This window comes from Ceratotherium simum, chromosome 17, assembly GCF_057802395.1.
Source record: "Ceratotherium simum simum isolate JZ-2026a chromosome 17, ASM5780239v1, whole genome shotgun sequence".
Lineage (NCBI taxonomy): Eukaryota > Metazoa > Chordata > Mammalia > Perissodactyla > Rhinocerotidae > Ceratotherium > Ceratotherium simum.
Window position 1 is genome coordinate 34809070 of NC_141916.1, and position 13427 is coordinate 34822496.

General features: G+C 39.0%; 1 protein-coding gene across 5 annotated transcripts in view; it reads right to left on the reverse strand.

Moving 5' to 3' along the window:
* Positions 1-13427, reverse strand: part of PPFIBP1 (PPFIB scaffold protein 1) — a 166780-nt gene that overhangs the window by 110844 nt on the left and 42509 nt on the right. For all 5 annotated transcript variants that reach the window (XM_087442636.1, XM_087442633.1, XM_087442635.1 and 2 more), the window contains one exon: positions 3558-3651. The gene's annotated coding sequence lies outside the window, so the exon portion shown is untranslated. The remainder of the gene's footprint in view (positions 1-3557; positions 3652-13427) is intronic.

Genomic DNA, 13427 nt, shown 5'->3' on the forward strand with positions numbered 1-13427 from the left:
TCAGTTTAAGGTGAGGCAAGTAGGAAAATATTTTTGTTAGTGTTCACCATACTTAAAAAAGAAACCAGTCTCATATTTTTAAAAAATGATCTGAAAACTCCTATAAAGCAACAGAGTCAAACAGGTAATACCAGTAATAATAAAATCAGAAAAATAAGAAGAAGAAGAATGGCTATTTCTTTCTTTCTTTTTTTTTTTTTTTTTGTGAGGAAGATCAGCCCTGAGCTAACATCCATGCTAATCCTCCTCTTTTTGCTGAGGAAGACTGGCCCTGAGCTAACATCTATTGCCAATCCTCCTCCTTTTTTTCCCTTTTTCTCCCCAAAGCCCCAGTAGATAGTTGTATGTCATAGTTGCACATCCTTCTAGTTGCTGTATGTGGGATGCCGCCTCAGCATGGCCGGACAAGCGGCGTGTCGGTGTGCGCCCGGGATCCGAACCTGGGCCGCCAGTAGCGGAGCGTGTGCACTTAACCGCTAAGCCACGAGGCTGGCCCCATGGCTATTATTTTTAGTGCCAGTGCTATGCACCCAGAAGCACATGGCTGACACTACTATAGTAAGTTGTCACAGCAAACCTATAAGGTGGGCATATTAATCCCCATTTTACAGACGATGAAACTGACCCAGAAGGATCACGGGAAAAGGTGGTGGTGGACCTGTGATCTGAATGCAGAACAGTCTCACAGCAAAGCCCACATGCTCACATCTTGTATTTGTTTGAAAAACACATTTTTTCCTAGTTCAGTAATTTTATTGATTAAGATCATTCTTGGCTCCGGATTCATATTTTAGGGACTGGTTTTTCAAAACTTCCTTAAAACAAAAGTCAGACTTAATAAATTTGTGCAGAAAACACTGTGAGAGCTCCTCTGAGATCCAGTCTGTCTGCTCAGAGCAGTTTTTATTTCTCTAGTCATCTCCCTGAGACTCTTCAGGTCTCATAAGCTGATTCCTCCTCTGGATTGTCGCTTTTCCAGGCTCTTGATCTGGCTGGTGACATATCCTAACCATTTCCGGGGGAGCCCAGACACATCTCTCTTCTGGATGTATTTTCTCTTCCTCTCTGTAATCCCATTCTGAACCCAGTCAAAGTCCTTCCCTGCCAGGGATGCAAGCCTTACCCCATCCCATACATATCAGAGAGGGCTTCCACCTGGCCACACTCCCAAGAGTAATGTATGAGAACGTCTTCATCTGTTCCTGAGCAGCGTGCTTGGAACACAGTGCTGAAGCAGACAAATCACCTGGCTACCTAAAATCAACTTGTCTGCTTTCAAAGACCTTTACTTCAACATCATTCCACAGAGATGCTGAACCTAAATTACCGAGCAGTCCCTGAACAAATAAAATACAATCACCAAAAGATACACACAAAATTATTCACTGGAGCACTACTTGTAATGCATCCAAACTGGAAACTACCTAAATGTCCAGCAACCATAAAAGAGATAAACAAGTGAATACCATGAGAACAAGGAGAATGAAAAAATAAACTATATGCAATAACATAGATGAATTTCACAAACATAAGCAAAATAAGCCAGACACAAAAGAATATATACTGTATGATTCTATTTTACATAAATTTTTAAAATAGGTAAAACTAATCAAAGGTATTGGAAATCAGGAAATTGGTTGCTCCTGGGAACATTAGGGGAGGAGCATTCTGGGGTGCTGGTAATTTTCTATTAATCTGCACGCTGTTAGACAGGAGGATCTACTTTGTGACAATCATTCCATCAAGCCATCCACTTATAACGTGTATACTTTCCTCTCTATAGGACACTTCAATAAAAAGCTGACTGAAAGAGCCCTGGAGAACATCTGGTCTGCTCCCCTTAGTTGGCATAAAAGTAACTGTTTCCTGTGAAGGTTAAATATCTCAAGGACACAAAGGAAATCCATGGAAGGGCTGGGACTGGACATTAGATCTCTTAAGGCCCCACCCAGGTACCAAAGCCACCTCTTAAATGCGGAAGGATGTTTCTCTAACTTCCTGCCTTGTTGTGACTACGGCCAAGATTTAGAAGAATTAGGATCACATTCCTATTAAGAATACAACCCAGAAAGTTCCGGTCTCCTACCGACAGCTGTGACAGGAAGAGCATTTAATAACTCAAGTTTTTTTTTTTTTTTTTTGTCAGGAAGATCAGCCCTGAGCTAACATCCATGCTAATCCTCCTCTTTTTGCTGAGGAAGACCGGCTCTGAGCTAACATCTATTGCCAATCCTCCTCCTTTTTTCCCCCAAAGCCCCAGTAGATAGTTGTATGTCATAGCTGCACAACCTACTAGTTGCTGTATGTGGGACACGGCCTCAGCATGGCCGGAGAAGCGGTGCGTCGGTGCGTGCCTGGGATCCGAACCCGGGCCGCCAGCAGCGGAGCGCGCGCACTTAACCGCTAAGCCACAGGGCCAGCCCAGGGGAGCATTTATTTTAATTTATTCATTTATTTTTTAGATTTTTTTGTTTATTGCAGTAACATTGGTTTATAACATTGCATAAATTTCAGGTGTACATCATTATACTTCTATTTCTGCATAGATTACATCATGTTCACCACCCAAATACTAATTACAACCCTTCACCACACACACGTGCCAAATTATCCCTTTCGCCCTCCTCCCTCCCCTCTTCCCCTCTGGTAACCACCAACCCAATCTCTGTCTCTATGTGTTTGTTTATTGTTGTTATTATCTACTACTTAATGAAGGAAATCATACAGTATTTGACCTTCTCCTTCTGACTTATACGAAAAGCATTTGAATGCTATTTAGGAAACGGCAAATCAGAAAAAGTCAGTCAGCACTGTGTTCACACACTACGTTCTGCCACTTACCAGTTGTGTGATTGTCTGCATGCTCCTTATCTCTCGCTGAACCTCAGTATCCTCCTCTAGATCACTGAAATAGTAACTCCTACTTTGCAAGGTTGCCATGAGGGTAATATAAGGTAATACTGTCAGAGCACCTGGCCAACACTCAGAAAAAGTGTTCCCTGAATGAATGTTGAATGAATTGAATTAGTCAAGTGCTTGTCACTTAGTAGAGACTCAATAAACAGTTAAGTATTATTATTATTACTGAGCAAGAGAAACAGGGAGGAAAGGAATAAGATTATATGAAAACATGTCAGTTTTCTAAGCCTATGTGGTCACTAATGGGTCGACCAACAATTCTCACCGGCTTAGACGGGGCACTGAAATGGTCTGTGGGATAAAGAGCAATAAAGGATTTGGGAAAACAGCAGTGCTTTTTATGTGCTACCAGTTCTGTGTTTTTTTTCTTGGTGCCAAATAAAGGTTTAAAGGTTTGCTCATTGACTGCCCCAACATGTCTAAATTCTACAGTCACCCATATTAGTCACATTACTTTTAGAATTAAAAAATTTTAAAGAGGGGGGTAGGTCATAAATTCTCATTGACTTAATGAGTAGACTGACATAGTCAGGTAACTTTACTAACGGGAAAAAATTTACACACTGAGTATACAGAAAGGTAATTGCAGGCTTTAAAGATGTCAGAAATGAACAACGGTGAGAGGTAAGTTTACTTACATTTAAAGAAAACAAGTTTAATACTGATGTTTTCTTCAGCTCTTCAAATCTTGCATGTACTTAGTAGTAAACTGATCCATAAAGTTCTTTTATACTGAAAAGAAACAAATACAAAAAAGATAAAGTAAAACTAATTTCAAATTATAGCACACCAGAAAAAAAAAAACCTATAGATGGCAAATTATTGTATAAGCAAAGAACATCAAACTAGATAACATGTGTGTAATTAAAAAGAAGAAAATGTGTTAAGGACCAATGGGTTTAACTGACTGACTTCCTTCCATCTATCCTTCCCTCCCTCAGTCCTTCCTCCTCCTCCCTCTTCCTCCCTCCCTCCACCCAGCAATCCCTCCCCCTCTTTCTTCCTTACTTCCTCAGTTACTGGAGAACCTCATATATTCCTTGAAGCCTGAGTTGCAGAACAAAACCACCATCATTAACTTTTATAGCACAAAATAACTGGTTAGTACACGTTAGGTACTTTAAGAATGTTTGTTGGGTAAATGAATGAACCACAGTTTTACAATATTTAATTAAGGTTAAAAAAAAAAAAGAAAATTAATTATTTTGTTGTCCAACAAGAACAATATGCAAACAATAAGGGAAATATACACACTGCTCTTTAGACTCGCAATTGATTGATTCCCATATCTCTTTTAAATAACCTATACTCAGGAAAAAATCCCAGTACTATATATATGGGCATATATATCCTTACCACTACAGTAATAAAAAATATTTTGGTAGTGAAGGAATATTTAGGAATCGTATAAGTTCCTTTGAGGGGCTCACTCTTCAAATACCTCATAACTACCTCCATCCAAATGAGAAAGCAAAGTACTTCCAAGTTAAATAGACATATTACCTCACATATGTTTTTCAAACGTATATGCAGTTGGGGCCAGGCCTAGACAAAATTATGAAGTAGGAGTGTAGCTGCTTCCTTCTTCTATCTGCCCTTTTGAGGAGTCAGTGACCCCAGATGCTTAATTAAGTAGGGAAGCAACAGGATCAGCTCTACAGTTCCAACAACTTAATGGATATCCTTCCTGAGGACATTTTCATTTAAAAAAGAGCTTCAAAAGAGGCAGGTGCTTAACACTGAAATAAAATGTATTACTGACAATGGAATTTCAGGCATGAATTGGGGATAGTGGTTGCCTTGAAGGAATTTCTCAACTCAGGTAAGCATCTATCTATTCAGCCTCCCCTAAAGATGGCTTCATATATGACCCATATATACACACCAATCCAGGTAAATTTGAAGCAATTAATGACACATACATAGGCAAGCCCAATTTTAAGACTAGCATATGCTCCAAAGTAAACAGTTACATTAATCAGCAGCTTTCAAAATGAGTGTCTAAGAACCCTACCCCATACGTGTTTCTGAGAACAGAGGCAGGAGTGAGTGAATGTGTGACAGTAGGCAGAACAATTTCACCTTTATCTGTTCTATCCTTTATCCAAGATTTAGTAGGAGAAGTAATTCCTTGAGCTGCTTATAAAAGGGTTGAAACTAAATGATGATTACATTAAAAGCTAGTGCAGAAAATCCAGTGAGTTCATAACATCGCTGATCCAGAACAATAATCATCACACCAAAATCCAACTGCCACCTCTAACAAGGCCTTTATGGGAAAATGAGAGTTCCGGCCTGGCTCCCAGAGCACAGGTCAGCCTGGGTCTGAGCAGGCAGGAGCCAGGTCTTCTCTTCCTACACAGTGCCTTCGTCTCCCACCCTGGAACAAACAGCAGAAGGAAGGACACCTACATCGCCACGAGGACTGAACCAACAGTGAGGGGATGAGACTAAGGTGGGGAGAGCCTGTGGACAGTCCAGAGGCAGGGGAACAGGGGGCTCCAGCAGGGAGCAAGACACAGTGGTTTCTGTGCGCCAGTCACGTCTCCAGGCCCTGTCCCAATCCCCATCAGCCTCCTCACTAGTAATTACATGTGCAAGGTTCAGATACTTCACATATGTCAGGGCCTCTCAGATAGGAATGAGGAAGGAGAAAATCAGTAGAATAAAGAGAAGAGAAAAATATACCTATATTATGTAAGACCCAATTCAAAACAACATGTAAAATTAAAAAAAAAAAAAATTAAAGAGAATTATAAGAAAGTGTTGCCTCAACTTGCTCCAGAGGAATTCACGGTAACTAAGAGGCCCTGAGTATATTCGATCCCTCCCTCAGCACAGAACTCTGATTATTTGGCCCAACCAGGACTGAATACATAAAAACATTTATAAACATGAACCATAGATTTTTTGAGTCTCCATCACGAGCCTCGTTTAAGTCAGTCAAAGATGTCCTTTGTTATACAGCTTTGATCGAATGCAAGAGACTTTAGTCATTTCCTCAGAAACAGACGTAGCTATAAATATGAACTAACCAACACACTCAGCCACTCACCAAAAGGCTCGCTGAGAAGTTTAATTTAAAAACAAGAACATATTATTAAACTGAAAAGTAAGATATTAAAAAAATCAAAACTCATGCCAACAACATTCCTAGCAGAAAAATCCTTAGTGTGATGACAAGCATAATTACAAATAACTTTTGTTTGAATCACAAACCTTTCCTATACAAAGATTACAAAAAAAAACCAAAAACAAGAAACAGTCTGTATTTGTGTCCACTTAATAAAACAAACCCTTAACTTCCTGTCCAAATCTCAGATTTCAAATTCCAAGAAAACCCTCCAAACCATTAAATAAGTGACTTCTGTATATCCCTTTGAGATGGAAAACACATTATTATTGCTTTTCTAAATCTCTCTGATATTCTAAAGCATGACCATCATAATTGAGAGTAACATGTTAGACATAACCATCAGGAAGAAAAGTTACTGTTTATTATAACAATGCCATATTTCATACTTTAAAACTTAATGGAATCCAAAGTCTCCATTCAGGTATGACTTAAAAGTCTAAAGCAGGATCTGTACGCGGGCCAAATACAGCCTGCCACCTGCTTTTGTAAATAAAGTTTTATTGGAACACAGCCATGCCCATTCATGTACATACTGTCTATGGCTGCTTTTGCAAGACACAATGACAGAGTTGAGCAGTTACAACAGAAACCATAAGACCCGCAAAGTATAAAATATTTATTATCTGATCTGGCCCTTTCAGGAAACGTTTGCTGACCTCCAGTCTAGGAAACAGCTACCTCAGTGGACTAAATCTTGACATAAGAAACACTCATCCTGGTGTAGTCATCCTGCTGGATAACCACCTAAGTCACTTAAACCTCAGCTGTTTTAATTTTCTCATTTACCATACAATAACAGATAATAGTTATTGGGAACTTATATACCAGGCTTTATTCTAAGGGCTTTACTTTCAATATATGAACAACGAATTGGTCCATTTAATTCTGACAAAAACCACGTGAAGGAAGTAAATGATCATCCCCGTCTCACAGACGAGGAAAACTGAGGCAGAGGGATTAAATAACTCGGCAAGGTCTCATTGCTGTTAGGTGGAAAATCAGGATCAGAACCTAGGCAACCAGGGTCCAGAGCTGGTATTATTAATCTCTGTGCTATATTGATCATAATTTTAATTTTATAAAAGTTATAGATAATAAAAGGAAATCTCAAAGTGTTTGTTAGAAATGTTAGTAAAGACAGTAATACACACCTCTGGTGGTTTAGGATAAGAGACCTAAAATAATATAAATGGACTTGCATAAACTTTTAAGACCCTTCTGATTCTAATAGCAGAGCTAACCTTCGAGTATTAGGAATATAAAAGCCCATACTATTCTTTATTTTTTACCACAAGTAATCAAAGAATCAAACTAACTGACCAATGGCTATCATTCTCTTGGGAAGTAAGGCCTCTCCTGGCAGTTAGCCTCTTCAGAAAGCTTTCAGGATGAAATCTACCCAGAGGAACCTAAATCTTCCAAATCTGCTCCCCTCTAGGCTTATCCTCTGCCAAGTTTCCATCTGGGAAAGGTCTAGCAAGCACCAACAGAAGTTATGGAAAGACTGTCTTCACAGCCTGGCAAGAAGAGCTCTATCCAGGCACCAACGTCACATAGTTCAGGAGGTCGTCCCCCAGCTGAATCATCCCCACCACTTCCTGAAGTTCTCCAGGATGTCTGGAGGAAATGTGTCACCTAAATGTGACCCAGTGCTCTTTTGTACTGAAAGATAGGTTTATATGATGCAAATAAAATAAGGGGAAAACATACTGCTAAATTACTTATCACTCATTTCACATTTAGATAGAGATGGTCTTAACCATCTTTTTAGTCAGGTTAGTCTGCAACCGGTTTTCACTGTCTGCAGAGTAAAATCCAAATCCTTGAGTTTGATATTTAAGACGCTCCTCGTCTTACTCCTTATCTACTTTTCTAATTGTATTTCTTTCTATTTTGGTCGTTCATGCAACCAGGTGGCCTGTGTTTTCTTCAGCACATCGTATCTATTCCTGCGTCTGAGGCCATCCTCATTCTATACTCCTCTATTTTCTCTTCTACTACCAACATCACATCCAGCGCACAGGCCAAATCTCTGTGTTAAATATTGGGGGATACAGGGGCTGGCCCGGCGGCATAGTGGTTAAGTTCGCATGCTCCTCTTTGGTGGCCCGGGGTTTGCAGGTTCGGATCCCGGGTACAGACATACGCACCACTTATCAAACCATGCTGAGGTGGCAACCCACATATAAAGTAGAGGAAGATGGGCACGGATGTTAGCCTAGGGCCAATCTTCCTCAGCAAAAAGAGGAGGATTGGCAACAGACGTTAGCTCAGGGCTAATCTGCCTCACCAAAAAAAAAAATATTGGGGGATATAATTTGTATTTCCTGGGAGAACCAGATCCTCACAATCCAGCAGGGGAAACATGTCAACAAAAGACTAAACTCAAGCTGGACATTAAAGGTTCAAAGTGCTATGGGACTCTGACTAGGGGATCTAAAAAGACTTGAGAGAGAGGCCATCACTGAGTTGGACCTTGAAGGAAGGGAGAACCTGATAAGAGTGTTGAGTTCATAAAGTTGTAGGGGTAACCAGATAAGATGAAGGTTTACATCACAAACTTCAGAGCCAAATAGACCTGGGTCCAAAATTCTGGCTCCCCTTGACTGGAAATAGGATTTATAGAAGTTACAATCAAATAAATCAGGTTGATGCCTAACCATGATCAAAACTATATTTGTAGCCAGTTCTCAAGTCTGGCTCAAATAATGAAGCTTTTCATATTACGTCCCTACATAGTCTTCCCCTTCTCTCATGGCCAATAGCGTTTACTATTTCAACCCATTCATTATTATGGCATTTAATCACATATTGATTTTCACTGTTTAAATATTCTAAAATTATGATTTGTCTCCTCAAGAAGACTTTGTTATCAAAGAACAGATTCTTTCAAATAGATCCTTGGCATTTTCAAATTTTAGGTTCAAAGTCCCTGGCAAGTAGTGCTGGCTTAGCTGAAGCAAATTCAAATTACAAGCTTGGGCTGTTTGGCTAGTTACATGGAGCCCAGCCAACCATAAACATCTGTATTCCAACACAGCTTTGTTTTCTGCTGATCCAGTAACTCTGATGAACAGACTTAAAAATTCTTTGTGGGATCGTCAGAAAAAAAGCTAATGGCTGGGGCTAGTGATAGAAGTAAAGATCAGGTTAGGCAGTACAAGAGAGTGATGGCTCTGATTAAAGAGTTGACGAAATTACATGTTATAGTATATCTGCAAATCTGAGGATGGACGAAGGACTTGGGATTTATCCCTTATGCTTTAAAAGGGTTTAGTGTACAGTGTTTTGTGTGTTCCCACATTACCAAGCACCATGCTGTAAATACTAGCTGAACGAATAATCAGATAATCTCTGATGCCCTGAAGTCCTCAGCGAACCCATTTCCCATTCCAAAATCAATTCAATACAGTCAAATTTCCTTCAAGGTTCCAAAATTTTAGTATTTGCAATGTCTACTAACATATACATCAAACAAGGCGCACATGTTTTTATATTAACATGTTGCTTCACAATCATATTTGAAGTGTTTCGTAATGGCTTGTCTTTTTTTTTCTTTAATTCTGAAGTTTTCATGCATAGCTTTCTTTGCCAATACTGGCAAATTATTTTTTATTTCCCACAGAAAGATTCTAATTCAAAGATTCAAAGCAATTTTGGAATTCAAAAGTTGTTATTCTTTGAAAGTTTTGACTGAATTGATGGTAATGATTAAAGTCTGTGATAAAGTTTTATATAAAAATAAACATAGGGGCTGGCCCCACAGCCTAGTGGTTAAGTCCAGCACGCTCTGCTTCGGCGGTCCGGGTTAGGTTCCTGGGCGCAGACCTACACCTCTCATCGGCAGCCATGCTGTGGTGGTGACCCACATACAAAATAGAGGAAGATTGGCAACAAATGTTAGCTCAGAGCGAATCTTCCTCAGCAAAAATAAACAAACATATGCACAATTGTATGTGTTGTGGGGCAGTATGCTGGGGGTGGGGGTGAGGGAATGGACATGGCTCAACTTCATAGCACACCAATTTTTCTTTGTGGCAAATACTTCAAACTTCATTTTTTATGATATCATGGACTACAGTGAAAATTTTACATAACAACATATTAAAACTTTATGTGAAAAATATTACAGACTATGATGTAAAATTTACCTAACAATATATTTAAACAGTGGATTTCAATTAAATTTGAAGCAAGAACTTTAGAGTAGATGTGCCAATTATTTGCACACTTTTTGAAGCATAGGGGTAGTTTGGTAGAAATCAGATATTGCTGACTATAGTCAGTCATGTCCTCAGATGGAAAAATATTTTACAAGTGTTCTGAAATACGTTCTATCCCTATTGAAAATGTAGGAGAAACAAGTGTACTACCCCTAAAATTCTGGCCCCCATACGCAAGAAATCCTGTAGAATCAAATCATTCCACCTATATCATTAACTAATGTGTTATTGCAAATATCACTCAAAAAATATGAAGTTAAACCACTTCCATCCCACAAGCATTCTGAAAAAGCATTCTGAACTAATGTGAAATTTGTATAGCGATTGTTTGAACAAAAACAATGACTTCAGCCCACTGGTATACAACACTTTATCATGTCAGTAGAACTCTGGGAACCAACATACCCAGTGAGGTCATCACAGCTCTGGAAAGTGGGTTGGCCCATTATGAACCCTATCATTGCTGACCCAGCAGGAACAGTAAGGACTCTTCCTCTTCAATTGCCCCCATGGAATAGATGTATTTTCATTGTCAAACCAAGACCATGATCTCTGCAACATGTGTGTTTTAGAAAGAAATGGATTGGTGGGCTCACCGACTTATTTCCTAAGAATTACACTACTGAATTATAAGGAATTGAATATATATAAATGGGCTTCAAAACATAGCAGGCCATTCAAAACAATACAAGACCATCTTATAATAAAGAAATGCCCAAGAGTTATACCGAAAGCTGAGGGTTTTCTATTTAACATAGGTCCTACCCAGCTACCACCTGTTAAAAATCCTGTCAACAAGCATAAGACCTTGGAGTTTTATAGACTTATTTAAACTAGAGTACGATATATTCCTTTAGGAAAACAGCAGTTAAAATACCTGACTATTTGATTTTCAGCTTCCATATTCAGAAAGACACAATGACCTATAAATTTTCTAAATCTCAAGAGAATCCACTGCAATTCTAAAAAAGGATACAGGATGAAACATTTAATGCTTCACACCCCTAATCACTGATAAGAAAAAAAAAACACAAGGGACAGAATGCAGCCCACCTCTATCCTGAAAGGTTTTATCTCAGTAAAAGGCAACCCCACTTTTTTTCAAACCATGGTGACCAAGCCTAACACTCGACCTTTTCTTATCCTTTTTACCTCATCAGGACATTGTATGTTCTCTTTCTTTCCCTCTCTTTCTCATTTTAACAGGGGTTAAATTGGTACACGGTTTTTTCAAGGGTAAATTGGCAACTAGCGATGGTTATCAATAGCCCTAAAAATGTAACAGCCATTAACCCAGCATTCAATACTAATTGAGCTAAAGTAAAAAACTGGACAAATGAGCAAAGATTTCTGTATATGATTTTCACAACATTACTTACAATAAGAAAAAATGGAAACAATCTAAATGTGTATAACAATAGCTACACTGAGGTACATCCATTAGATAGAAAATTCAGCAGGCCAATCACTCAATTAAGCAGGGGTGATTACCAATGGTTAATGAGACAGAAGGACATTCATGATATATTAATTGATTTTTGTACAGATACATATACATAAGGTAAAAAGTCAGGAAAGATAACCATCCATGGTTTTCAACACTTTCTTCTTCCTCTTCATCATTGACCCTGCAGAAGTCTACCACCAGTCACATCTTTAACTAAAGAGGGATGCAGGGGGATGAAGGGAGAGGTGTACATGTGTTTTTTCAAAACCTCTCCCACTCCCCGAGCCTGTGATGGGTCTTCCGCCCCTCTCTGAGATATGCTATCACACTCCAACACGCTGACAGGGGGTGTCTCTGCATGGGGGAATTTCAGATGAATGTGGTTTTATTTTCCTTTTTGCTTACCTGTATTTAGTAATTTTACAATAAAGATTATATATTATTTCTACCAAAGGGAGCAGAGCACGATGACTAAGAGTGGAAAATTTGGAAGAGATCAGCCTGGGCTTTAATATTCCAGGTCCATAACTTTTTGGCTATATGATCTTGGTCAAGTTACTCAACCTGTCTAATCCTCAAGTTTCCTCATCCAACAAATGGGTAGAATATTATTATAGGTACCTTTTTATTATAGAAACTCCATATTGGATAAAATAAGTGATTACTGTATACTATTTAAAATACAACTTTAAGTGTTTATGCTTTTAAGGAAAAAAATGTAAACTCCAGTCTCAAAGGAGAAAAAAATATACATAAATAAAAACATGCGGGGCCAGCTCCAGTGGCCTAGTGGTTAAGTTCAGCACGCTCTGCTTTGGTGGCCCGGGTTCAGTTTCTGGGTGTGAATTTACACCACTCTGTTAGCGGCCATGCTGTGCTGGCGGCCCACATACTGAAAAAACAGAGGAAGACTGGCATGGATGCTAGCTCAGGGTAAATCTTCCTCAGCAGGAAGAAAAAAAAAACAACATGGGGAAAATTTCATTCACACTGGTAACCAAAAATGTATATTAAGTAGCCCTTAGTTATCATTTTACATATATCAAAACAAATGAAAAATTCTAGCCTTCATAGCTTCAATGTTGTAGTGAAAATGCTGGGCATTCATTGTTAGTGGCACTGTATTTAATACTTTCGTAATTTAGGAAAGCATTAATGCTCTATTGCAGTAAGAGTTAGTCACTCCACTCTAATGCAAATATCTTAGGAAATAATTTGCCTAAAACAAAAACTAACACGCACACTTCTGTTCGTTACAGAACTCTAAATAACAATAAGTAACTGAAAATATCTGAATATCGATTGTTAGAGGGATGGTGAATGGTTTAATTAATAATGGCATGTCAAAACAATAAAATTAGGAAACCACCCAGGTTTGTCACACTGAAGACCATGAAGAAACAAAATAGTTGGATATACTTTTAAGTGAAAACAAGAGGATCCAAAATATCTACACTCCGTCACCATATAAAATGTATAGACCTGTGCACAGGAATGAGGTGAGGCGGAGCATGTGGGGATCGGAGAGGAGAGGTTTCTAGACAGAGCGGCAGTGAGTACAAAAGCAGACGGGTGGACCGGCATGGTGCCCTCAGCAGGTGCACCAGACTTCCAGGAAAGGAGGGTGAAAGGAGGGTGGAAGGGAAGGAGAGAGGGAGGAAAACCAAATTTTACTAACATTTCATGGATGGATTGCCATCGG